At 36.0% G+C, this 27,799-nt stretch overlaps 5 pseudogenes across 5 annotated transcripts; 1 reads left to right on the forward strand and 4 right to left on the reverse strand.

The window, feature by feature from the left end:
• Positions 1 to 607: 607 nt before the first annotated feature.
• AT2G06800 lies at positions 608 to 3,228 on the forward strand (annotated as a pseudogene; the record flags this gene model as incomplete). Its single annotated transcript has 1 exon — positions 608 to 3,228.
• Positions 3,229 to 3,993: 765 nt separating this feature from the next.
• Positions 3,994 to 6,258, reverse strand: AT2G06810 (annotated as a pseudogene; the record flags this gene model as incomplete). The annotated part of the gene is made up of 1 exon: positions 3,994 to 6,258.
• A 3,646-nt stretch (positions 6,259 to 9,904) lies between these two features.
• Positions 9,905 to 10,733, reverse strand: AT2G06820 (annotated as a pseudogene; the record flags this gene model as incomplete). The annotated part of the gene is made up of 2 exons: positions 9,905 to 10,660; positions 10,686 to 10,733.
• A 1,223-nt stretch (positions 10,734 to 11,956) lies between these two features.
• On the reverse strand, positions 11,957 to 12,324 carry AT2G06822 (annotated as a pseudogene). Its single transcript has 2 exons — positions 12,197 to 12,324; positions 11,957 to 12,104 (listed from the first exon to the last, which is right to left on the reverse strand).
• A 10,795-nt stretch (positions 12,325 to 23,119) lies between these two features.
• On the reverse strand, positions 23,120 to 26,687 carry AT2G06830 (annotated as a pseudogene; the record flags this gene model as incomplete). Its single annotated transcript has 1 exon — positions 23,120 to 26,687.
• Between the last annotated feature and the right edge of the window lie 1,112 nt (positions 26,688 to 27,799).

Genomic DNA, 27,799 nt, shown 5'->3' on the forward strand with positions numbered 1-27,799 from the left:
TCCAAACCCATTAAAAACGGCGACAAAGCGACGACCATTATGCGACACATGTTTGATATGTTGGGGCTTTTAAATTTCGAAGCCCAAACCCATTATTATAGGCGTCCATAATGCGAATAAATACCGACACAAGTTTGTTTTGTGGGGTTTCAAATTACGCGGCCCAAACCCATTATTATAGGCGACTATTATGCGACTATTATAGTGTTGAAAACCCTAAATCGAGTCATTTCTCTTCAAGCCAAACATTTCGCCATTTCTCTTCGATCCAACTTCCTCTTCTTCTTCTTCTTCATCTCGAAAACCCTCATCCCCAATTCTCGAAGTTCTTCATCTCTCAAACCCTAATCCTAATCCCCAATTCTCGCTCTTCTTCATCTCTCAAACCCTAATCCCAATTCTCGATCTACTTCATCTCTCAAACCCTAATCCCAATTATCGAGCTTCTTCATCTCTCAAACCCTAATCCCCAATTCTCGATCATTTCTCCTTCTAAGATCGATCTTCTTCTTCTTCTGCTAAGATCGATCGATCTTCTTCGATCTCCCACCTTCAACCTCTTCGATCTGCTTCGTCGTCTTCTTCTTCTTCTCTTCAATCTTCTCAGTCGACTATCATGCCTATCGCCGGTCGAGGTGGCTCCCGAAAGCGTAAGACGACGCCGAACGTCACTCAAAGAGACGGCGCCGGCGGATCAAGACCTGCTAATCTGCCTCCCCAATACAACTTCACTCCGGCGCCGGCGGTTCAAGTTCCTGCGACGGAGCCGGCTTAACAACATGGCCCTTCAACGTCTGCCCCCCACGTCCGCAACTATCCTCCGCCTCTGCAACTGTTCCAAAACTCAACGACTCAACCACAACATCAAGCTCCTCCGCCTCTATCTGAAGAGGTCCACTACAATCCGCCGCCAACAGCGCCAGCTCAGCAAGATCCTCCTCAGTCGCCAGATTCTGACGCTCCAACAAACAGCCACGCGTCGTCTCAAGGGAACAACTTCCAAGAGGAAGTTCTTGGGATGTTGCCGGAGCTACAAGAAGACTCGGCGGTGGCTCTGCAAGCGACACTCTCCGTGCCAAACAGGGAGCAATGGTGTTGTGTCTTGTCTCCGATTCCCAAACCAAAAACCGAGTGGTATGTTCTCTTCCTCTATTTTATTCTCGTGTTCTTAGCCTGTGTTGTGTAACTGTTGTATGTTTTGTAGAATGGCTTGTTGTGGAACATAGTTGTGAATGATGGTTGTTGGAATTGGATGTTTGTTATGGTTTGTGTAACATAGTAGAATCTGCTTTTGTTCTAAACTCGTGTGTGATCTTGTTAAGTTCTTCACTGTGTCTACTCTTGTTAAGTTCTTTATTGTGTTCTGTTGTGAATCATGAACATAATTGTGGAACATTTGTTGATTGTTGAACTTAGCATGTTTTCGGCTTTGACATTGAGGATCTGTCTTTGTTCTATACTTGTCTAGAATCTTGTTAAGTTCTTTATTGTGTTCTGTTGTGAATCATGAATATAATTGTGGAATATTTGTTGATTGTTGAACTTAGCATGTTTTCGGCTTTGACATTGAGGATCTGTCTTTGTTCTATTCTTGTCTAGAATCTTGTTAAGTTCTTTAATGTGTGTGATCTTGTTATGTTGACTATTGTGTTCTGTTGTGAATCATGAACTATTGTGGAACATTTTTTGATTGTTGAACTTAGCATGTTTTCGGCTTAGACATTGAGGATCTGCCTTTGTTCTATACTTGTCTAGAATCGTGTTAAGTTCTTTACTGTCTGTGATCTTGTTATGTTGACTATTGTGTTTTGTGTGTGATCTTGTCGGCTTATACTTGTCTAGAATCTTTGTAGAATCTGCCTTTGTTCAGTTATATAGTCTACTATAGTTGTAGTGTTTTGGATTTTAAACATGTTTACTTCTGTCTGTGTTGCATGTGTTTGGAGGTTTACTCGCGACAGAGGATCTAAATTGGTTAGAAAGATCACACGGGTTTTTACTCAAAAGTTCAATGCTCCCTACTATAATTGGTCCTGTGTGCCATTGGATAAAAGAGAAAGATTGTTTTTAGAATTTGCGGTAAGCTTCTTGTATTTCTCCAACTTTCTTTAGACTTTACTATTTAATCTGTCAAGTGTTCACTAACTTCACACTTTTTTTGTAGAAAACTCACCACTAGGATCCCTTAATAACAGGGACAGTCCAATACTACTTCAATGAGATCGTTAAGAGGCGATTGAAGGACATGGTTAGCACCACAAGGAGAACTCGAGAGCAGCCTCCATGGATTGGAGAAACTCTGTGGGGAACAATGTGTGCTTACTGGGACACAGAAGAAGCACACAAAAGGAGTAAGACCTATTCCAAAGCTCGTCTCTCTGACCGTAACGGTCTCGGTCCTCACGTCCACTACTCTGGGCCAAAGTCTTTCCAAGAAATCCAAGATGAATTGGTAAGTGTTTCTGCAATCTTCCCATGTGTTTTAGTGATGTTCGTTTAACTGTGTGTGATGTTTAGTCTGTTGATAGTAATGAAGATTGTGATCTGTGTTTGCAGGAAGAAAAAATGGGAAGACATGTCCCTCTTGGTGAGGTGTTCATCCAGACACACACTAAGTCGGATGGGACTTATGTTGATCAGAAGGCAGAGAAAATTGCTCTGGCGTATGAGCAGAATGTGAGAGAGAAGTTGTTTGAACTAGAGGCGGCTGCTTCTGCTGTGTCTGATGGCTCTTCACGTCCTCGGGATCTCACACTAGATGAGTATACAGCCATATTTCACGAGGTAAGATGTTCTTTGTCTTTTTCAGAGTCTTAGAGACATTTAGGATCTGTCACTAATTATCTTCCTCTCTCTTTCTTGTAGTCCACAGAAAGGGTTGCAAGATACAATCCTTATGGACTTGGCTGTCTTAAAGAAACTCTAGGCAGTGCCAACCGCCAACTCCCCGGAGACTCAACCTTTAAAGCTTTAGAAGAACGGCTGCAGGAAGCTCAGCGGCAAATTGAAGAACAGGCTGCATATAACGAGAAGCGAGATGCTGAGATTGCTGCCCGAGAAGCGGAGTCAGCCCGAGTCACAACTGAGCAAAAGGACAAGCTCGAACACTTGTCCTTAGTCGAGAAGTATCTCCGCCAAACCGATCCGCAGTTCTTGGACTTCATTGCCACACACTCTTCCACATCCACAGAGCGTATCCCAATTACTCCACCATCTAATGATCCATAGATTTTAGGTTTCCAAACACTAGTTGTATCTTTCAATAAGTTGTATGTAGAAACAAGATAATTTTATGTTTTGAACTTGATTTTCAATATATGAGTAGTGTCTTTTCATATTTTATAGCATATCAAATAACAAACAAGAACAATCGATGACTTTAAACAACAAACAAGAAACCCAACAATTGATGACCAAATCCTTATTCGGACCAAACTATTAGTCGCAAAAAAAGTAGTAAATAAGTAGCAATTTAGTCCATTAATAGTCGTCAATTAGTCACATAACTTTACGACAATTATAAGACTAAAAATATAAGTCATAATCTTATCGTAAAACAGACGTCCAATAGTCGTATATACTTATACGACTATGTTATGACTAAAAGTTTCAAATCCTTGGTAAAGTACATTTAATCGTCAAACAGTCGTCGATTCGTCGTACAAAAGTTTACGACTATTTTACGACAACTGGAAACATATCCAGGGTTTAGAATATTTAATCGCAACATAGTCGTAAAGTCGTCGTACACTATTAACGACTACTAAACGACTCCATGTCCTCACACGCTCTGTACAGTACGACTAATCGTAAGATGGTCGTCAATTAGTCGCCGATTTAGTACGACTACGTAACGACGAACATTTACTGTTTAGTCGGTTGTCGTATTATTGTCGTTGACCAACGACTAATTAACGACTACTATACTTAGCGACTATGGATTAATGACTACAGTTATTAGTCGCGGATTAGTCGTATTATCATTATTTACGACTACGAAACGACTGACTTGTAGGTCGTTAATCGCCTGTTTTCTTGTAGTGTCCACATTTTGTGGGAAAAGATGCTATGCCATTCTTCATTTTCCATACCTCTGTCTAAACGACATTTAATAATGTCACGTCGTTTTCAGCTAGCCGATCCACAACTCTTTTTTCCTATCCAAGAAAATAAACTCCCTATAGAGGGGAAATCAATCAACCCACAATTTTTGATCATACATCGGAAGGGGAGAAAGGAGGATTCAGATCTCCGCTTTCCTCCTCTTTTTTCATGATATCCAATGATCTCATTGAAGTCACCAATCATAAACCATGGCTCAGACCGAGCAATACCAATACGAGTTAAACGCTCCCTAACAAATTATCGGTATTGAACTACCGAATCCCCATAAATAAAGGTAATAAAAACGCGGTTTGCATCTATAATCGTTTCAATATCAATCAAACGATCGCATACAAAGATAAACTTAACCGGATAGTTTCGAAAATACAAAAGAGCAAGACCACCACTGTTACCTATAGGTTCAACAGTTTGTTGATAAGTAGGTTTTTACGCCTACTTATATGCTGAAGTGAGGTTCAATTCAATTTCCCTTAAACACTAACATGTCGATGCAGCTATAGGGAGTGTCAATCCAATCCACTGTTATTGCTAGCAATCAAGATGTTTACAGAAGCAACTAAGTGAAGCCAGATTATAGAGATGGTTGATTTCTAGTAACAATCCTAGGTCAGGATTCGAACAACAAAAATAAGAACTTTAAAAGCCCTACTCGATCATTGGGTCAAGTATAACCAACAGATGACAATATTAAGAACTAAAATGCAATCAACAGGGGATACAAATAATAGGTAAATAAAAGTGCAATCAGGGGGTGAATACAAATAAATCTAAGAAGAATAGAAGTCCTAAGGATGGATTTATTGATAAGGGCAACTCTAGGGTTCATCAGGTGGCTAACAGGTGAAAGGTAGATACCCTAGACAATAGATTCAAAAACTGGGTCAATCCACTCGCGTAACAGAGACCAACATAACTCGACCACTTCCTAATCTCAACTCTCGTTGATGAAACATAGCATAGCATGGTTTAAGCAACAATCTACCAAAGCCAATAAACAGACTAGCCAATCCTTTGGTCAAGTCTATAAATCTCTGGAATTCGTAGATCAGACATCCATTTGAACGTCTTTTGGACGCTGGACGTCTATGGTCGAATCTCCACATTAGCCAGCGAAAACCGCATAGGGGCCAACGAATCCAGAAGATATCTAACCTAATCTTAACCACCTAACTAACCTAGAGATTACCCTAATATAATCTATCCTCAAGAACCCTAATCACTACTCAAGCAACATAACTAAGAACACAAACCCAGAAATTACTGACATCATATCAAAATGTAGATCTAAACAAAAAACTAGACAACTTTACTCCAAGAACTAAATGCAAAAACAAAATAGATTAAGAGTAATTAAGTTTTGAAGATTCAAGAACACAAAGAAAAACTAAAGGATAAAAGCTAGATCCTTTGGACAAATCCCAAAGTGATCTATTTATAATAAAATGTTGAAAACCCTAGATTCACTAGAAGACAAGAGACTTGAGGCGGTTTGGGCGAGTGCTCGATCTTGGGGATCGAGTAAAGAGGGAAGATGTTTCTTCCTCTCTTATCTGTATGGTCAAATGTCTTGTTGAGTGGGGAATGAGGAGGATCCAAAGACGCTTTGATAGATCGACAAGTCTGGTAGAGTCGGTCACCCTTGGTCGAGTAAATGGTTCGAGTAGAGGATCGAGTAGGAGGGACGAGTAGATCGATCTGCTGCTTCTTCTGAGGCTGCCTTGATCGAGTAAGTGAGTCGAGTGAATTGCTGCCTCCTCTGTGGCTGCCTGGATCGAGTGAATGGGTCGAGTAGAATGCTCTGCTGCTTCCCTTCTGGTTGGATAAAGTAGAGGGTCGAGTAGAATCCTTTTAAGCTCCTTCTGCACCTGAAAACACACCAAAACATGCAATATGTATGCAAGATGATCCTAAATACCTAAGTGTGCAAAATAAGCTAAATGTGATGCAAAATGATATGAAACAATGAGTGATAACTAAGCTAAATGATGATAAATACATGCCTAAAATGATTAAAATACATTGTTATCATTTGTAAACAATAAAACCCTAACGACACCTGTAGATCATGAAGGTGCGCAAGGAGTACATACGACACATGTCTTCCCGTCGACGGGTTGTAGTTTTTGCACCCATCCCTTGGCAATTCCATGCTAAGATCCTCATGGGTTAGTATGGGGGGGAATAGGTGACCCCAGCGTAACAAACGAACCAGAAACTTTGGTCTTTGTAACCAAGAAAGCTCCATTACGAGAAGCCAAATCAGCCCGTCTAGAAGACCCCCGCTTTAGTGAGCCGGACTTATTTGCCAACCTCTTACTTGGGGACCTTCCTTTCAAGTGATGAAACTTCGTTGTAACTAGATTAATTAGAAGGCCCAAATTGATTTGGGCCTTGCGTGAATGAGCCTCAGTTCTTTTCTTCTTCGGCTCTTTGGGCTCCTTTTTTGACGATCCAGTCGAGACAGAGGCGCTTGTTGGAGGAACCGTAGTAGTAATAATCTGAGAAGCCTGCTGAGCTTTCACAGCCTAATAGTTCACCACCGGAATCGCGACCGAAATCGACGACAGTGTCAGATCTAGCGACCCTTTACACAACTCAATCGTGCACTCCGGTAGACAATCCTGAAGTTCTTCCCCCAAAAGGTCATCGTCTTCAAAGTATTGTGCATTGGTCTTTGTCTATTTGACATTGAACCAGCTTGGTCTTTCTCTCTTTAACATTGTCAGAAGAAAGCAAAGAAACAGAAAGCAAGAAAATCGACTTAGCTTGAAGCTAGAATGATTAGAACGCAAGCACTGCTTATGCAGGAATTATCTTCAAAAGAAAACAAAGAGCCTATGGTTCTCATTTAGGAATTGAACTCCTGAGACAGAAATCCGAAACAGAGAAAAAAGCAGAGCCGAGAGGGAGTAAAGAGAGAATAGAAGTCCAACAGTAGGAAGAAAGACATTGGAACAGTGCCGCAAAGAAGATGGTTCCAGACCGGGGAGAGGTAATTCTTTCCTAAAATTGCTAAAAAGAGTTTTTGGATCTATTTTTTTTTTAAACCATTAGCTGTCTTTAGTTATTTTGGGACTCCGTGCATGGGAGAGAAAGAGCGTATCCTTTTTATTCCCACTTGCTTTCTCTAACCGAAAAAAGTTCGTTACAAATGAAATGCCTTTAGAGTTATATACTTATATCCAAGCATTGACACTCTTAGCAATTAAAAACTGTTTAAATTAATAAAACTCAAAACAATTTTAAACTCTATGAACTTGAGAAAGATGATTATATGAACCAAATCAAATATTATAATATATAGTTTTGGTTTCTTGACAAATTTATAGAAGATCAAATTTTAAGAGAATGGTCAAAGTTTTCACAAATATTTATCTAAATTACACTCAAATGTATGTATTAAATAATTACAGATTTACATTAAATAAAAGTTTTTGCACCATATGGCAAATAGCAACATTAGTTTTTGGTTAAATTTTGAATGAATTTACTATTTATTTATTTGTTATGTAATGGTACATTTAATAGGATTTTGAGTTTAAAATTTAATTCTGTTAATAGTTTATTTAATAAATACGACGGCTTACATACTTCCAAAATCTTAAAAACGTTTTCATATGTTTATTGGCATTTATTTGCATAAAAAATGAACGACACACCAATATTTTATTTCGACAAGCCAATATAATAGAAAGAATTATTGTTAAAACGGGCACATTTTTTAAAACAATCGGCACTAGATTCAATAACATAAATGTTATTCAGAGCTCTTCTTCCTTTTGCAGCGGCATGGAAGAAGCCAGTGTTTTTGTCACCAAGAGCAAGCCAGAGATTGCGGCTTCTTTGTTTTCAGAAAGCTTCTTCTTTTTGGTAAGCCAATAACAAATTTTTATTTATCAGATCAATCTCTTCTTGGGGAGTTGTATTACTAGTCATTGCCTCTTCTAGCTGATCCCTTAAGGTGAGGATCTCTTTTTGACTATTGAGATGTTGGTTTTTACTCCAAGTAATGTTAGCTAGCCTGCAGGACAGTAATCTTTGGTCCACAGACGCAGATCGAGTTGAGGTCCAAGTCTCCAACACAATGTCTTTGATTTCACTGATATCCTTTAAGCGTCGGTCATATCTGAAGATAACCTTTTTTCTCTTCTTTTTCGGGTCAAAGGAGATGACAAGAGGACGGTGATCAGAACCCTCAACCCGGAGATACTCGCTGCGACCTAAAGGATATGCCAAAATCTAGTCATTGTTTGCCATTACCCTATCAAGCCTGCACCTAACTAGGCGAGTGTGTCGTTGCCCTCTCCAAGATAGGTAATTGCCAGTATGTTTTAAATCATATAGATCACATGCAAGTCTGAAAAGGATCCTTCAGGTCTTGGGGGTCCTCCAACTTTCTCAGAGCTGTGGATGATGTCATTGAAGTCACTAGTGAGGATCCATGGAGAATCCCTAGAACTAGCCAGTTCTTGTAATTGAAACCAGACTGCAACTCTCTTTGTTCAATCTGGTTTCCCATATAGAAAGGTTGAGAAAAATGATTGACCCTTAGCTTTGATCTTTGTGTCTATGTAGTGTTGACATGATGAGATAATTTCAACTTTCACACTATTTTTCCAGAACAGGGCTAACCCACCAGCTCCTTGGGAATGAGGTGGTTCAAGATGGTGAGTAGAGTAATCAAGGTCATGGAGCAGTTGGAGTACATTATGAGAGGTGTTTTTCATCTCCATGAGAAAGAACACGTCAGGGAAAACCGATTTACGGATTCCCAATATTATGTGGACTGTCATGGGGTTCCCCAACCCACAACAGTTCCAGCTCACCATTTTTAAAGAAGCGAGGTTGGCAGACTCAGAAAATCCGTCTTCTTTTTCCTACTTGCAGGGATTAATTTGATTTTTGGGTTAGAGGAGGAGGAAGGTCCATTAGTAGTCTATAGAGGGTCAGATGAAGAAGTTCTGGTAGAGGTGCTCTACTTTGACTTGGAGTGGCCTGACTTTTGGTTGGTTTTTGGTTCATGGTGCTTCTTAGGAGAACCTTGAGCGAAGTTTCTCTTCTATGATTTTGAGTCCAAAAGCTTTTTAGCAGATCTTTGAACTTGTTTTTGAATAGGAGGTCTGCCTCGTCCTCTTTTGATGGGTGCAGTAAGCTGTGTTGATGGAACCTCAGCCGGAATGCAGGGTGAGGACTGGAGGTCATCATGAGAAATAGCTGCCAAGTTACTGGTAGAGGCAAGAAGCTTTGATGCAGCTGTGACAATGCCGTCTGCTGTGGTTTCCATCATGTTTAGTGATTCACTCTAGGCAACTCTGATTTTTCTGGCCGCACTTTCGTCTGGATCAGGGCAATAAATATATTGAATAGTGACGTCCTGCAGCTCAGTCAAGACCTGGTCCCTTATAGGGAGGGGTGCAGAGGGGTCAATGGGTTCAGGGAGAAGAGGCCGCTTTGTAACTCAGTTTCCTCTAAAGGAGGAGGAGTAGGGGGATCAGAACTTGGTAAATTTCTCTCTAGAGGTGGTCTCCTCGCTCTGGAAGAGTCAGAAGTTGCTGCCTGAAAACCCGTTGAGGAGTTTGATTTTTCTCTCCATTGGAGATTTTGGTGAGTTGACAGTCTTGGTTCCCTCCTGGTGAGTTGAGGTGAAGCGATGTGAGAGCTTCTTGTACCTTCATTGTATCTTCCCGCATTTAATCTATGTTCAGTCCTCCCTGACCCAGGGAATCTGGTTTCTGAGATTGAATGAGACCTGTCATCCCGAGGAGACGCTTTCCTTTTATTAGAGTTGGCCACTTGGTGAGGGTGGATTCTCCGTCCAGAGTGTGAGGGGAGACTTTGGGGCTACAAAGTTGTCAGCTGGAGTGTAGTAGTTTCTTGAGTTGGACTGTGACACTGGTAGAGAAGCAACAGGTAAAGGGTTGGATGTTTTGGTGCTTACAGGGGCCGACTGCACTCTAGGACAGTTTTTCTTCTCATGTGATAATCTTTGACAATGTAGACAGTGATTCTTCAGATTTTTGTAGTCTAAGTAGACCACAGCTTCACCCCCATTAGGGAAGTCAACAATTGTCTCCTTGATTAGGGGTTGCAGGCCGTCTAGGAGGACTTTTATTTTGACAGAAGAAGAGGTTATTTCCTTTGTCATAACTTCACCAAGTTCCTCTCTTATGGCTTGTAGCATTTTCGGCTTCCAAAAATGCTTAGGGAGGCCTTGGAGTTCAATCCAGAAAGAGATCAGAGAGGGGAATGAGGGTGAGATAATTGGTTCCCATTTCTGCAAAATCACCATCCATTGGTCAAAATGGTATGGTCTGTTATCAACGACCTGTTGGAGATCCTCACGGAAGTCGAACTTGAGTTGAAAGACTCCTTGTCCTAGATCTGATCCAATGGCTTTACCTTTAAGAGTCCAAGGATTAGAGAGAAACAAGAATAAAGCCCAAAGTCTTTGTCCAGATTGGTTGGTTAAGCGCCCTATTAGGGTTAGAGCATTCTCCTCAACAAGATCTGAGGTATCTAGATTTGGGGCTCGATTCTTTTACGGGGAAGGGGTGAGTAACCTCTCTCAATTCTTTGCCTTTTTGGTGATATGGTATGCGGTTCTCCATTGTAGCGAGTAATAATGGTTTGTAGAGAAACTCAGTTTGAGGTTATATAGGGGCGGGTAGGAACAGATTTGAAACAGAGTTTAAAAACAGGGATTGAAAGATTTAAATATGTTTTGGTTAGTAAACAGGGATGGTTACCAACATTGAGTGAGGAGATCTTGTGACTTTAATGCAGGTTGAGCAAGGCGGATCAAAGTTTGTTGAAGAACATTGATGAACATCATCCCAGCAGAAGGAAGGATCCTCTAGATTTTGCCGTGATTTTTGAAGGGGACCAACGGATAAAGGAGGGAAAGCTAAGGAGATCCGGATAATAGCATGTTTCAAAAATTCCTCTGGAGGAGTGCCTGGGAGGATTTTGATTTGCTATATGCATGTGTGTTTATTTCTTGTTTAAGTTTATTTTTATGGTATAACATCAAGAGAACTATCACAAAGACTCAAAACAAAGTTATTTCTCTTATTTCTTTTGCTTTAATATTTGTCTTCCCTTGTTGTTGTAAGAATCTTATATTACCTTTCTAAGCATAGAGTACTTTCAACGTATTATTAATATTGTTAACCATCAATCAACCAAAAATTATTTATGTAGAAAGAAATCAAAATATGAACAAAACAAGTAAGGAATAATTTGCAAAACAATAGTAATTTATTAAAGACAACTTTCCAAAACAACAAAGGAGGACAACCCAATGAATGCTAAGGACAAATCAAATTGATTAAAGTATGTATGAGTAAACTAAAATGGTGCTTTTCTATAGTGTTTTGTTAACCCAAAACTTCATTGATGATCCATTAGGGGACTTGACCATCCACATTTAAAGATCTTTATGTTTCATACAATGAAGATGGAAACGGAAAGAAATACAATAAACCAATACATTCAAAGATTGTACATTTACATCAATATACATATACTTAAGCTTCCTATGAGTATTGTAATAACAAACAAAATCCTAACACTTTGGATAACTATCAAATTTTGATAACACGGAACAAATACTAAATTAACACAAATCAACCAATAGAGTGAAAGATTATCCATTTCTATCAATATGCATATAAATAAGCTTCCATTGAGTATTATAATCACATATTTCTGAGGTTTCAGTCGTAAACAGCTTCCATTGATACACTCCAAACTAAATGAACAAATTTGATTATCTTTTATTACATGGAAGAAAAGCTAAGCCTAGAGATAAGTAAGTAAATAAAGATGGAAACTTTACCTCAAAGAACAAACATGAATTATATCCTTTAAGTTCAATGACGTCATTCAAAGTCGCGCCTTTGCTACTCTTACATTCAACTTTATTGTCCTTCTTACAGTGTGGTAGAAGTGAAACCATTTTCAACATCAAACTCCGATATCTTCACACAAAACACCCAAAAACAAAATCAATTTCAAACCCTAAAATGAAATCAAAACAAAAAAAAAAAACAATTTTAAAAAAAAAATCAACCTCAAATTGATTCGACGAGAACAAGTAACCAAACCTCCTCTTTACTCTTGAATCCAGATGAAGTCAAAGCTTTAGCTTTCTTCACTCTTATCTTCCCATCCCAAAATGGTCATTTTGGGTCTTTCCGGACACATCGCTTTTTTCACCTGTGGTGGAGCTACCATCTCGCTGTGCTTTCGCTTCTTCCATAAGTTTTGGCTTTTTCGCGAAGAGGCGTTGAAAAGTGAAATCAACGCAAAACAAAAGAGTAGTCTCTAAGGTTTTAGCAGAGACAAAACAGAGAAAAAAACGAATGGACCGGTTCATATTGGGCCTAAATTAACAACGGTAACGATGTGTAACCACTTCGTTGTTAGTCTTTGTTCTTCGCGATCCTTTGCAGCAACCGCTTAGTGAGAAAGAGAAAAATTTCCATTGTATTTTTAATTTAAAATCTACACATATAAAAACAAGACTAATATAACAAATGCATTGCTTAGATATATATAACTCTATAAAAACAAGACTAATGTAACAAATGCATTGCTTAGATATATATAACTCTATAAAAACAAGACTAATGTAACAAATGCATTGCTTAGATATATATAACTCTATAAATTAAACAAGACTAATGTAACAAATGCATTGCTTAGTGATAGTTAGTTTGGTCCATTGTCCTATAATTTTTGGCATCCGACCGGTAACGTCCAAATCGTTTATATAACTGGTAGCGACATGAAAAAATAATGTAAAACTATACACAGATTACAATAATGTAGAAATCAAAAGAGAAAACTAAATAATATGCGAATTTAATAAAAATAAAATCTTACACTTCTCCAGCTCTACAAGATTAGCAAATGACTAAGGTATCCCCCCTTTAATCAAAGATTAGTAAAAGATTAGAAGTTACAATTACAGACTAACCAAACCCAAAGCAAACCACCCTTTGCAACGCGAGGGTCTCCTCCCTAGTTGTATTTAAAGAGTTAAGATACGGTCAATTACGTTTTTTCAAAACAATAAACATGATGTTTAAAAAAATGAGGTTACCGTAAAATAATTTGATGTTAATCATATACTTGAAATTATAAAAAAGAACTTAAATAAAAATACAAAGTAAATCTCTAATATATTTTTCTCTTTTTGCTATGTTTAGATATTTATTTAATAAAATGAAATTTAATTGAAGTTTAAGAGAAAAGATACATATGGAAAGCAGAGATGTCACATCTCAACTTCTCAATGCTTGTTTTTAGAGAAACTACAACAATTAAAATTTATTTATTAAAATGATACTACAATAAGTTAATAATAATGTTAGTAATAGAAAAAGGAGAAACTAATCATAGGAAAATATGTCACATGTCATTAAAAAAAAACTTTTATAATTTTAATTATTTTATCAGAAAATCAGGAAAAAACAAAAGGAATTTTATTGTCTATCAGAATTATTCGGAAAACAAATGTGCTAATTATAATGTTGTTGTTTCCTATATTTTTTAGTTTTCTAATCATTTTGAATTTTAATCCAAATTTGTTTTATTTCCTATATTTTATCTATTTCTAATCATTTTAAATTTAATCACAAATTTGTTTTATTTACTAATAAACACATTGAATTTGGATCCATATGACAATAGACACATATCATAAGCCACTTATCAGCTTGTAGTAGCTTGTGTTTAGAGGTAACATTACTTTATTAGATAAGAAAAGATATTTTAATTTCGCAAAACTTTCGTTATCATATTTAAAATTATTTGGAAGAAAAAATGGGTTTTGTGCAAAGAACCCTTAAAGACGCCCATTTTTCAACTTTACCCTCCACGTCCAAAAAATGCAAACTAATCCTATGAAATCTAAAATAATACGCAATATAGCTCATTTTTGCAATTTTACATATATTGTAAACGTTTTCATGATCATATACATTTATTTTTGAAAATTTTAAAGATATAGTTGAACTCTTCATCTTGAGGGATTTGATTGGATATATATAATTTATCAGAATTTAGATATTTGACAATAACAATAAAAGACTACATTGTGTATTATTTTGGATTTCATAGGATTATTTTCTATTGTTTGTACATGAAAGGTAAAGTTGCAAAAATGGACGACTCTTAGATTATTTTGCACAAAACCCAAAACAAAATGCTTGGAAAGAAAGAGTTATTTATAAAAAAAATAATTATTGTAGAATTATTTTCAAGCGCATCTGCCTTTATATTGAGCCCACGTATTAAGGCTTAAGGTTGGGCCTTGTATTTTCTTTTATTGGTACGTAGTGTCACTGAATGTCTTTTTTGGTTTTTCCTCTATGACACTTTCTATTAGATTATGTGTAATGTAACTTGTAATGAATTTAAGGGCTGCTAACTTTTGTATATAAAGGCAGACCCATTTGAAGAAATGAAAACTTTGGCTTATGACCTTTTTCTAAGAAAAAAAGCTGAAGAACACTTAAATTTTATATATTGTAAAATTAAGGATAAGAGGAGTTTTGAGGTCTTTTAGATTTTTTTTTTTTTTTTTAAGTTATGAGATCTAAAATTACTGTTAAATAGAAACTAAAATTATACATTAGAATAAAAAGTTAGTGTAATTAGGAAACTAATTCACTTTTTTTTCCCTTGATATTGACATCAAGCAAAACACATAAATAAGTTGACGAGTAAGAAACCAAGCGAACCAGGACTTAACTAATCAGGTGGAATCCAAATTGATCCAGCCAATCAGTCGGATCAACGTAAAGACCGACCTGGATTGTACCAAAATCAAGCGTAGTTATCTATCGAAGAATTCACTCAACAAGAAGACATCATCTTGAAGATGCATAGAAAATTTAACCATTTAAGAGAACTATCGAAAAATGTTGATGATTATGGAGCCAAACAACACAACAACCATAAAGGCCTACCCACCAAAACTTGTCACGAATGGCTCAAACACTCTGATTGAGCAAAACCGTTATTTCCAACGGTATGAATTCACATGACTCCACACTCTTCTAAGTTCAGCTCTACAACTTACCACTTCTATTTAAGTGTTTGTTCGTGATAAATTTATCGGCTTCCAGGTTTTGGGAAACATCCTCTATGAAAACCTTCTTATTTTCTAGTTTAGTACTCAAAGTTGAAGATTTATCAGCTTTCTATGCCTCTTTCTAACTGTCAAATATTTTTCGTTTTCAAAAATGAAGCAAAAATTTGCACAGTTCTTTTTACTGAAATAATTACTTATGTTATAACCGAAAATAATGAATTAATTACTTCGATAGCATAAAAAAGTATTTTTATTTCTAAAATATAATACATTTTTTCAATTACTCATATGTTTTGAGCATTTGTATAATTACAATTAACACCCTTAATTAGTTTTTTTAATTAATAAATTTTTAATTTATTTTTAAGTAAAAATAATAAATAAAAAAATTGATTATCCATGTCATTAACACATATCACCAATATCACAATCTTCAAACTCACTTTATTTCCCCTTTTCTCTTTTTTTTTTGTCTCCAAATCCAAAAAATGCTTTTAGATCTAATAATCTCCAACTAACTTGGGTATTGAGCTAGATCTTCCTAGACCTTACACCCACAACGTTTGTCATAGGGTCCCAAATCAAAAGCTTCGTCAAATCAAAAGTCATCAAAAATCAAAACTCAAATCAAAGAGATCTATGTAATTTAACATGATTCGTTACAGGTTTGAGTTGAAATCAAGGATAGCTACTCTTTTACTTTGATTTTACATGTCTCGTTTAGTTTTCCTCTCAATCGATCTATTTGGCGATATTTCTACTTCTATCTATGTTTTGATTCATACGGTTTAGTCTTCCTCCTATGTATCCCTCTAACATATTCTTAAGTTTCTTAATTTGATTGTTTTTATTTGACCAACAAATTTTATATTGTCTTCCCTAAAAAAATGTTGCTTTCCGATCTATATTATAAATCAGTCGTAAAGTGATGTAACTCAGTCGTAACGTGATGTAACTAAGCTGTAACATATACTTTAGACAACCTTTCGTCTTCCCTGAATGATAACTCAGCCGTGACATGTAATTTACCAAACCTTTCGTCTTTCCTGAAGCATATAATTCAGTCGTAACATATAATTTACACCTATCTTTCGTCTTGCCTTAAGCATATAATTCAGCCGTAATGTAATTTTACCAAACCTTTCGTCTTCCCTGGAACATATAACTCAGCCATGACATGTAAATTGACCGAAACTTCCCTTAAGCATATAACTCAGCCGTAATGTAATTTTACCGAATCTTTTGTCTTCCTTGGAACATATAACTCAGCCGTGACATGTAAATTGACCGAACATTTCGTCTTTCCTTAAGCATATAACTCAGCCGTGATATGTAAATCTGCCGTGAAACAATAAGAGACACAACATTCCGTCTACCTTTATCATCAAGCACAAATCAAAAGTTTGTCATGCGTTGTTTCCGTATCTATCTCCACAACTCTACACCCTCTTTCATCGGTGTTAAATATGTATTTGTGCTTTTATACCCAATAACCGGAACCGGATCAACCATATCGGAAGAATGATGAAAGAAATTGAAGAAGAATGAGAAAGACGATGAGGAATTAAAAGTTCCGGTGATATGAAAAACTCAGGTGAAGAAGACGAGTTGGTAAAAATTTGGCCCTTTTTTTGTCCTTTGATGATGATGACATGGAATGTTGCATCCGAAGTTATTTTTTAATTGATGAAGTGGCAAGTAAGCCACCATACGAACATGTAAATTTGCCTAAATAAATCAGCCATCAAACAGAAACTATAAGTTTGTCGCAACATGAATACTATTACAGTAATAAAAAAAAACGCCAAGTTAACTCAGCCGTTTAGAGTCGTAACTCAACTAACAATCAATAACTCAGCCGTATCGTTTATTAACTCGGCTTTAATTGCATGCTATTATAATAATTTCCTTTTGCAACTAAGTCAGCTGTAACAAGGCTGAGTTATCGGTTAATCCAGCTCTTTGCGGCTGATTTATGACACTCAAAAATTACTCAGCCGTAATGACATCCCATAACTAAGCCGTCTTTGATAATCCATCCAGCCGGAAAAAGATAACTCAGTCGTGTTGAGGAAATAATTCAGCCGTTTTCTAATAACTCAGCAATAACGTTGTCTGGGTTATGCTCGATATTCTTATAAATCAGACAAATTTCATTAACTTAGTCGTAACGTATGCTGGTTATCTCATAACTCAGACAAATTTTATAAATCAGTCGTAACGTAGGCTCGGTTTACTCATAATTCCGTTATTTTTTCATAACTCATATATTTTTGTCGTAAGTCAGCCGCAACATATCGTAACTCAGCCGTAACTGCCGTTGTATCGTCTTACGGCTGAGTTCATTAATCCACGTCAGCGATTTCTGACGTGACAGTTGTATTCCTTGTAATTACGTTTTATCCTATAACGTTTAGTAGGGGCACGATGGGTATATCGAAAAAGGCCTAAAAATGTTATGTATGATTTTGGTGAATACACCTAATTCTAACTATCCAAGTAAAGTTCCCAAAAATAATTGGTTCTATAAAAGTTAAGTATTTACATTCTTCTTTAATTAATTATATGTAATTTTTAAAAATGATTTTACTTATCATATTTTTTTTTTAATTGATAAGTATGATGAATTAGTTAGTCTTATCTATGCATAGGCTGTCTAGAATACTCCCGTAAGATTATTTTTTTATAGTAAGATATTCGGTTCCTTGTTTTTAAACAAGCCATTGAATTAGTTTGTTCATTATTATTTCATATGATTCAATCTAAATTGTTGAAAAACAAGTCAATGCAAATTATGATAACTAGGTTTTAACCCGCGATTTACTGCGGGCAATCGGTTTATTTGGTTTTTATACTAAATATTTGAATAAATTTGATATCCTAAATTTATAAATATAAATTTTTAGTGATTAGTGAAGAATCGTAATATATGATTTGGATATTATTGATTATTGATTTCGTGATTGAATATAGTGTTTTTAAGGATGGAATGTGATCATATTTTGATTTCAAAAACGACATAGATTCCTTATTTTTGTTTAACGGTTTAGATTGAACGGAATTAATTTTATTGAACAGTTTAGATTGAATCGGATCATATAAAGTTTAGAAGATTGTTAAGACCAATTTACCCTTAATGATTTTGAATAGCAAAGAATAAAATCTAAAATTGAAATCAAAATTGAAGCCAAATTAGACAAAACTTCGATTCGTACTTCCCTTTTAATAATAAAGAGATATACTTGGTTAATTGTTTTCTATTGATATCATCTAATTCTCAACCTCTTTTTAATTTTTGTAAGTAGTAATGAACTTGACTCCATATGGAAAAAGTGCTCATTTTTCTTATATATAAATATGAACATTTAGATGATTCGACATTACATGTTTATTAAAATTTTATCTGTATATTTTTCTAAAATCATTTCAATGTTGATCAAAATATATAATTTAGTAGTTTAATTTAATGTTACTAAAATAGTTTAAATACACAGAAAGTGCATGTTATAAATAATTAGAAAATTTATTATCTGCGCAGATCAAATATCAGGTGTTAGTAACATCAAAATAGTAGCCAGAAACGATAGAGACTTAAAGACAGCTATGAAGGGTCTGGCTTCGAAGTAACCAACTCTTCGATACATTGCTATTTATGTATCCAAGACAGCTAATTACTTGAAACAAAAACCTTCAAAGTTCCTATTCTTTTATCCTAACTTAAAACCCCTCTTTGATAAATTAAATAACGAACCAACGTATTGTCTCCATGTACATGTTATAAGCAGGAACAGCCAAATTAACATGATTTTATTGAGTGGCACCCATGTGTCGGTTTTTAATGGTCGGTCCATTATTTCATTTAGTTTATATTCTAAGCTTCCTGACATTAAAGCTGAAGTTTAAGTATTTTATCTACTTACTTAAAAGTAGATCAAGTAGTCGTGTGAAGTCAAGACAGTCTTGAAATGGTAGGATTGGCACTTAGCAGTGAGCAAAGTGTTTGACTTTTTTAAAATAACCTTTAATCAAACCAAAAATGGTTGACTTTTTCTAAAACCTAGTTTTTTTTATTTAGTGGTTTCATATTTATTTGTGATTCAGTTACTAACACGCATCACCACTTTGGAATCTCGATACACATTCATGTGTATAAGAATCTATAAAAAAAAATAAACTATATATGATTACTAATAAACATGAATGCCTGTTTCTGCAAATGATGAGTACATTCCTCATGAAGACAGCAGAGAGGATCCAGTGCCCGCTCAACATTTTCATAGTATTGTTTGGTTATAAAAAAATCTTGTATGATAATTCTATTAAAAATTTAGTTAACTAAAACAAAAAACAATGTACTAAAAATTTATTGGTTCATTCTAAATTTTATTTTTGTGTTATATCTAATCTTTTTTAATATTTACAAAAAAATATACCCTTAATTATTAGAACATAAGATTAGATCCCTAGCCGTCGCACCTTCCGCCCCTATCTGAGCCGGTACTGAGGATCAGTGGTAGTAAAGCAACGATCTTAACGGCTCTCAGCAAAAAAAAAAAGAATTCTAAGCCACGTAATATTTTAAAAATTGCAGAGGAAAATAATTGTAAATTCGTTTTTTTTTTTGCCTTTTCTTTATGTCTCTCTAAAGTTCAACATCCCATTGAGTAACTGATTTTTTGTTGAATAGTATTCTTATTTTCTTCTAAAAATATGTAATATGTAAGATACATTCACTGTGCTCCGAGATCGCGCACCACTATATTATATCTCATGATTTCATAGAATTTTACATAATATTTTTTTTTTAATATGTACATGATAACTGCTGAATATTGAGTTTGAAGACAGTTCCATATTGCACATAAATTATGATTTTATGTTTCTTGTAGGAATTATGTATTATAGTAGATATTCATTACACATTATGCCCGATATAACTGAAGTTGGAATTTAAACAGTTTGTACATAAAATATAATATTAAAAAGATATTTGTGAAAGGGTTAAAGTTAAGAGATGATTTCAAACCTTCCCAAATTCTGGTTTGGAGTGAAACTATTTTCGTCCGTTTGAAATATACATGAATATATATATATGGTTCAACCATTAGAAGAAAATTTGAGATGACAATAAGTTGTTTACGTGATAATATTTTACGCTCAAGTTAACGACAAAATTATGAGTATGATCCAGTGTTAATCGGTAATATGGTTATATGAGCTGTAAATAAACAAATTATATATGTGTATGGAGCGGTTTTTGTGTGGTCCTTAATCACAGGACTGAGCAAATTATTTTTGTCATTTGCAACGAAGTGCGTTAGATGTTCAATGTTTGGTAGTATCGTCAAAACTTGTTTGTCTAATTTTGCTAAACAATTATTATTTAATTTACACGAAGTATTGTTAAATGTTTTTTTATTACATTTAACTTTTGTATATTGTTTTTTACTATTCAAAATTTCGAAGTATTTATCGTGAATTAGACTATTCAATCAAGCCATCGCATTGAACATTGCTTCTACTTTTAAAAACAGTTCTTAATGATCATTACCATTGATTACATTGCTTGACTGCTTGTTGAATTACATGAGGAGTTTGAATTCATTAAGAAAGTAATTGTATTGCTAAAAAAGTTAGTTATCAATCAAAATCAATATTTAAGAAAACATCGACCAATACGAAAATTATCAAAATCAAAAATAAAATGACTAAGCAAGAGATTAGGACATATATCTAGTCCTCCTGTAGTTCATATAATGCACTGCAATTGAGTATAGGGACATCAACAAGAAGACAAAAGAGAGACAGAAAGTTAATTGAATGGGATCAATAAAATAAGAAAAAAAGTAAACAATATCTAGTTAGCAAAAAAAACGAAATTTAATGTTAGAGAACTGAAAAACCAGCTGGAGCCAATCTATATGTTTGTTTGCAACACCTCCACTTGACTTCTTCACAGTCACTTCCCTTTTTGGCTCTTTCCTATTATTAAGTACTAAATCTTTTCTTGTTAAATAATCTAAAATCTCTTTGAAGTACATCGGGAGAAGAAAAAAAACACTTTCAAAATATATAAAAACAATATTTAACTGTTCTTTTTCTGTTTTTTGTCGTCAATTTAGAAATATTAAGCTTGATCAACGAAAAGAATATGTACAATCCGCACGTAAAGAATGTTGTCACACACCCACTAAAGAGTAAACAGAATTCGTAAAGGGTTAAATAAATAATCTCGAGCATAGTGTTGGGTAAAGACTGTAAGGAAGTTATGTTTTCTTATTATTCACGAGAGAATGTACAATCAACACTATAAAAACTCTAAAAATCTTTTCTGTGCTGATACATCAACTTTTTCAAGTGTTCTCAGAATAACACCTCATTAAAATCAATAGCCAATCAAAACATTTCGATTAATACACCTCATTTACATTAACCAATAAAAACTTACTATTTTTTTATGTCATCTCATCAACTTAACAAAATTAAAATTAGATATGGGTCTAACCCAACCAAACTACTTTCAAAACTAAGATCTATATAAAAACATGGGCCTAAATTTCTTAAATAAATTATACAAAATAGAAAATACCAAAAATATTATATTATTATGATAAATGTGAAATTTAAATATAACTAATAATAAAATAAAATTCTTCCTAATTATTCAAACTAATTAAATTTTATACTCAAATATGCATTTGCTTCATAAAAAAACATCATCAAGTAATATGCAAATGACAAAAAAAGATTATGACAAATTAAAAAAAAATATTTTCAAATTTTGGGTGTTCCGGATTAATAATATTATTACAATACTTAGTTAGTATCTTATCATTCTTCAGTTTGGTTTGATGCTATGATTTTGATAGAGAAAAAACTAACATTTTAATAATAAAAATCACCACCATATATTAAAGTTTTGGGGAAGAAGCTTACACTGAAAAGATGACATTGTGTAAACAAGCAAAAAATTATTACAACTAAGATGTCATTTTTGTTCTTTAAGGTCTAATTAAATTTATCTTTGAGGTATGGTTACTCTCAAATCTCCAATGATCAATTCAATTCTTGTCCCTATTTTTATTTTTTAAGTGCATCTATTATCTATTTTTTTTGGTTCAAGAGCTTATTTCTGAACTGAATGAAATCTTAGTATAAGATAACATCGAGGAAAAAAGTCAATGGAAGAAGAATCTTAAAGAAAAGACATTAAAGATTTTTGAGTTTTTTTCTCAAAATATTCAAGAATCTTATCAGATTTACTAAGCGTCATTGTGGATTTTAATCAATAACTAATAATCATTTGAGAACGTTCTATAGTCCTAATAAAAAAAATCAATTTTCAAATTCTGTAAAACAAACAAACATAGCTTTTACCTTTTTATGCCTCTTCAACATATGAATCAAGTATGCATGTCGAACATTAAAAATCAAAGATGATAACTCCATATAACATATACTTAAGAATCTAAAATAAAATTAACCTCACCAAAATTAGCACATGGTGATTTTTAACTCCTTTTATTTTTTGTTTTTTAATGACTCTTCTAAATAGATGTTCGTAAAGCAAAAAATTAGCTTCCAAAACTTATAAAGATTATATAAATCTTACTAAAAAAATCAAAATCAAAAAATGCATTGTGTTTCCAATCACTTTTTAATAAATCTTTTTGTTCTACATCTATCATGAATCATGACAAATAACATTCAATACCTACATACAACTTAACAAAATTATATTTAAAAAAAAAACCGCGGCTTGGCGTGGGTTTCGCCCTAGTCCTTTATAAAGGAATTACAGAAGAAGATTCTAGACTATCGTCATTTACACAGTTTCTATAAGTGTGTCAATCAAAATATTTTTATGATCAATTAGTATCCTTGACACGCACCCTCAAGATGGAGGTGCTTTAGCAACACCAATCTTGTCTCGTAATTCAAGAAATTTGCTCGTTGTAGTGGTTTTGTTAAAGCATCCGCCAGTTGATCCTTTTTATTGACGTGAGGGACTCGGAGAGCACCGGTTTGAATTTGTCCACGGATAAAGTGATAATCAATGGCAATGTGTTTCATTCTAGAATGAAAGACGGGGTTGGCACAAAGAAACGTTGCTCCAACATTATCGCAATATATCACTGGAGGTGCAGATAGCGTAATGCCTAGCTCACTTAGAAGAGTGCATATCCAACTGATTTCCGACGATGCATTGGCAACAGCTCTATACTCCGCTTCTGTAGAAGATCGACCTACTCCTCTCTGTTTCTTAGCCGACCATGAGATTGGGTGGCTACCGAGATATACTATATATGCATTCGCAGAGACGTAGTCCTCTGTATCGCCGGCACAGTCCGCATCAGAGAATGTATGGAGAGTGAGAGTATTCTTAGCAGCAAAGAAAATACCGTGTGTTGTGGTTCCTGCGAGATACCGGAGTACTCTTTTTGCTGCTTGGGAGTGATCTTCTGTTGGTCTATGCATAAATTGAGGCAAACGATTCACCGCATAGGAGATATCTAGTCTTGTAAATGCTAGGTATTGTAAGCTTCCAACAAGCTGTCGATATGTAGTCGGATCGGAGAGTGTTGTACCTGAGTTGGTGGTCAGTTTTGGTGAGGACGCCATGGGTGTGGAAACCGGTTTTGCATTGATCATGTCGTGGCGATGAAGAAGATCCAAAATGTATTTTCGTTGGGATAGATGAAGTCCTTGTGGTGTGCGGTGTTCTTCAAGGCCTAGAAAATAATGTAGTTCTTCGGGATCTTTGACAGAGAATCTATCTGCCAACAATTGTAAGACTCGTTTGATGCCATTGTCACTGTTACCGGTGATAATAATGTCATTAACGTAGACTAGGAGATAAACAAATTGCGTACCACATTGGAGAACAAACAAGGATGTATCAGCGAGTGAGTTCCGAAATCCAAGACTGAGGAGATAGTTTTTCAGCTCCATGTACCAAGCTCGAGGGGCTTGTTTCAGTCCATAGATGGCTTTGCGGAGACGGCAGACGTGTGATGGATTGTCAGCATCCACAAATCCCGGTGGCTGCTCCATGTAAACTTCTTCATTCAATGTCCCTTGTAAGAAAGCGTTATTGACGTCCAATTGTTGAAGTGGCCAAGAGCGAGTGACAGCAACATCAAGGACTAAGCGGAGTGTTGTAGCTTTGATGACAGGGCTGAAAGTATCTGTGTAATCCCGACCAAATTGTTGATTGTACCCCTTTGCTACAAGACGTGCTTTGCACCTGTTAAGAGAGCCATTAGAGTGAAACTTGTTTTTAAAAATCCACTTACAGCCAATAACATTCATCTGAGGTTGCCGAGGGACCAAATCAAAGGTTTGATTCCTAGCAAAAGCATCAATTTCATCTGACAAAGCTCCACGCCAATGCGGATCATTTAACGCCTGGTTCACATTTCGTGGTTCTGGTTTAATGTGGGTGGAGAGGGCAACAGAAAGGTTGTATTTAGTGTTTGGTTTGGTAATATGGTTTTTGCGACGAGTTTTCATAGGGTGAGCGTTGTCGACTGAGCGAGGTGGAACGTTTGGCTGCGAGGAGGACGTTGAAGTATTGGTTTGTGTCGTGGGTTGGGTTTTGGATTGTTGGTTATTTGTGGTGGTAGTAATTGGGCTTGGGTTGAATTTGAGTTTTGAGTTTCTGGGTTTTCAGTATGGGCCAGATTTGGGCTTGAGGATGAAGGTTGGATTTCGGCTGAGGAGGATGTATCTACTAACGCAGTCTCTGTAGAAGTTGCCGGCGAACGTGGTGATTGGTGAAGATCGAAGCTCGTGGGTCCCAGAGGCATCGGAGCGAGTGGCACGGTGACCGGAATCTGGGAGACGGGAATGAATGGGGAATTTGAGCTTGTTGGAAGTGATTTATCGGATGGAGGAGTTGAGTGAGTGAAGGGGAACACTTGCTCATCAAATTTCACATGTCGAGAAACATAAATCCTGCCTGTGGATGTTTGGAGACACAAATATGCGCTTTGAGTTGGTGCATAACCGATGAAGACACACGGAGTGGATCTCTCTTCTAGCTTGTATGGCCGTAACCATGGAAAATAAAGACATCTGAATGTGCGAAGCTTTCCGTAGTTTGGTGAACTGCCAAAGAGCTTCTGATATGGAGTTTCCATGGCTATTGTCGGAGACGGAAGGCGATTGATCAAGTATGTTGCAGTGGTAAATGCATAGCTCCAGAACGTCTTTGGCATCCCAGCGTGAGAAAGAATTGCACATTGCGATAAACAGAGATTAGGTTTGTAGCAATGTGGGGAACATATAAAACATTCTGTAAGGTAAGGTTACGAGAGGATGAAGGTAAGGAAAGTAAACCAGTATGTGTTATTTGTAGACCCGAGCCATCACCAATTAGGACTGAGTCATCGCCAGGGTAAGGTTGATGGATAGCGAGGTTGTTGAGATCACTGGTGAGGTGATGGGTTGCGCAACTATCAAGAAGCCAAGCATTTGCTGGGTGCGGGGATGCAAGCGCTAGGTTGGCATTGGGCTGCCAAGGCGGATAAGACACATTCCGTGAATTGTTTTGTTGATGTTGTTGAAGTTGTAGACAACGTTTTGCACTATGTCCCTGTACTCCACACAGTTGACATTTTCCTTGATAGCCTTTGCTGAATCGAGAGTTGTTGTTATTGGTGTTCCTCTGAAACTGCTGATTGTTGGTTTGTGATTGCCATGGTTGAACGGACCGGTTATTCTGTTTGCAGGACGAGTGTTAGCGATGTCAGCAGAAACGGGAATCACCGGGGAGAAGGACGTAGTTGTGGACAGCAGCTTGTTTTCCTTGTTGAGCAACTTCTCATGAATCTCTGGAATGGAGGGAGGGGAGTCACGTCCTTCAATCTGCTCTATGACGCTTTTGTAGTCTTCACGCAATCCTAGGAGAATGTGTTCAACTTGCTTTTCATGTTGTAGAGGTTTGCCGAGAAGTGCTAGTTGATCAAACTTAGTGATGAGACCTTGCATATATTCATCGACTGTGTTTATATCTTTGGTCTGCTGCTTTAATTGGATGCGCAGTTGTTGGATGTGACCCCAGCTCGGCTTGGCATAGATGTTGGCATGTGTTTTCCAGATTTCATTAGTGGTGAGTGCTCTAGAGAAGGTTGACTGGACCGGAAGAGAGATTGCACCGATGAGGCCACGAGTGGATAAGCTTATCCTGGCGTTTCCATTTGGTGAAAGCTGAATTTGGTGTAACGACACCAATGATTTCAATGGTGGGTGGTGGTGCAGGCAGTGAGCCATCAAGATGACCGGCGAGATCATAGCCATCTAGAAGTGCATGGACCTGAAGGCTCCACATCAGGTAGTTGCCAGCGGTAAGTTTTGTGACATTGGACATGTTCACATTGAGGAGAGCCTGAGTAGTGTCGATTGCATCAATAGCAGCCATTGTGTGAGAGAAAGAAACAGGAGATAGAAAACAGAGGAGAAGAAAAAGAAAAGAGATTATAGAGGAGAGAGGCGGCTGCGAGAAATAAAAAGAATTTAGAGGTTTCTAGGGTATCTTTTTGCTCTTGATACCATGTAAAGAAGATATGTTTTCTTATTATTCACAAGAGAATGTACAATCCTTTATAAAGGAATTACAGAGGAAGATTCTGGACTATCGTCATTTACACAGTTTCCATAAGTGTGTCAATCAAAATATTCTTATGATCAATTAGTATCCTTGACAAAGACCAAATGTCACACATCAAAAATTTTAAAAATTTAGATTTTAATATATAAACCAAGTTCAATTCCAACTAATATGAGATTTTTTTATAAGAAATCTAATAACAAATTTTTGCAGGTTTGAATATCTAAGGTCAAAGAAGACAATATCATATTAAATAGAAGTTGGAATGGGCTTAGAAAGCCTATTAAACAGAACCTAGGTTGAAAAAGTGGATCTAGGGCTTGGACTATGATTGGTGTGGGGAGAACCTCTCAAACATGACACGATAAAAAGGTGTCTCAAGAATTTCACGAATAAGAAGGGTGCCTAGTTAAGGGTGCTAAAGTTTCGTTAAAGAGGAGGTCCAAGTTCGTGGTCTTTAGGTACAAACCAAAGGTCCAAGTTCGTGGTCTTTAGAAAAAGAGTTTCTAATATATAAGCTAAGTCCAACTCCAACTAATATGAGGCCTTTTGGGAAAGAATCAAGTAACAAATCTTTGCGGGCTTGAGCATGTAAGCCCAAAAAGGACAATATCATACTAAATGGGAGTTGGAATGGGCTTAGAAAACCCATTACATAGAGTGTGATATGTATTAATCCTGAAATATGGGGTAGAGAAACCTGAAGCCGGACTCCATGGGATTCTTCATGATATTCTTCATCCATCTTCAGTTTCAGTAAAATCTGTTTTATTTTCATTCCAAGAGAGGAAAATCGTGAGGCTGATGCCTTAGCGAAACAAGCTCTTCGTAATTTTGTTGAGTTGCCTTAATGGCCTTAATAAAATTAATTTCTTTGCCAAAAAAAAAAAACTGAAGCCGGACATTAAAACTCTTTGAGATCGCACTAACTTGGTAATCAACCTTTTTAGGAAACGTCAAGC

This window comes from Arabidopsis thaliana, chromosome 2, assembly GCF_000001735.4.
Source record: "Arabidopsis thaliana chromosome 2, partial sequence".
In the NCBI taxonomy this organism is placed as follows: Eukaryota; Viridiplantae; Streptophyta; class Magnoliopsida; order Brassicales; family Brassicaceae; genus Arabidopsis; species Arabidopsis thaliana.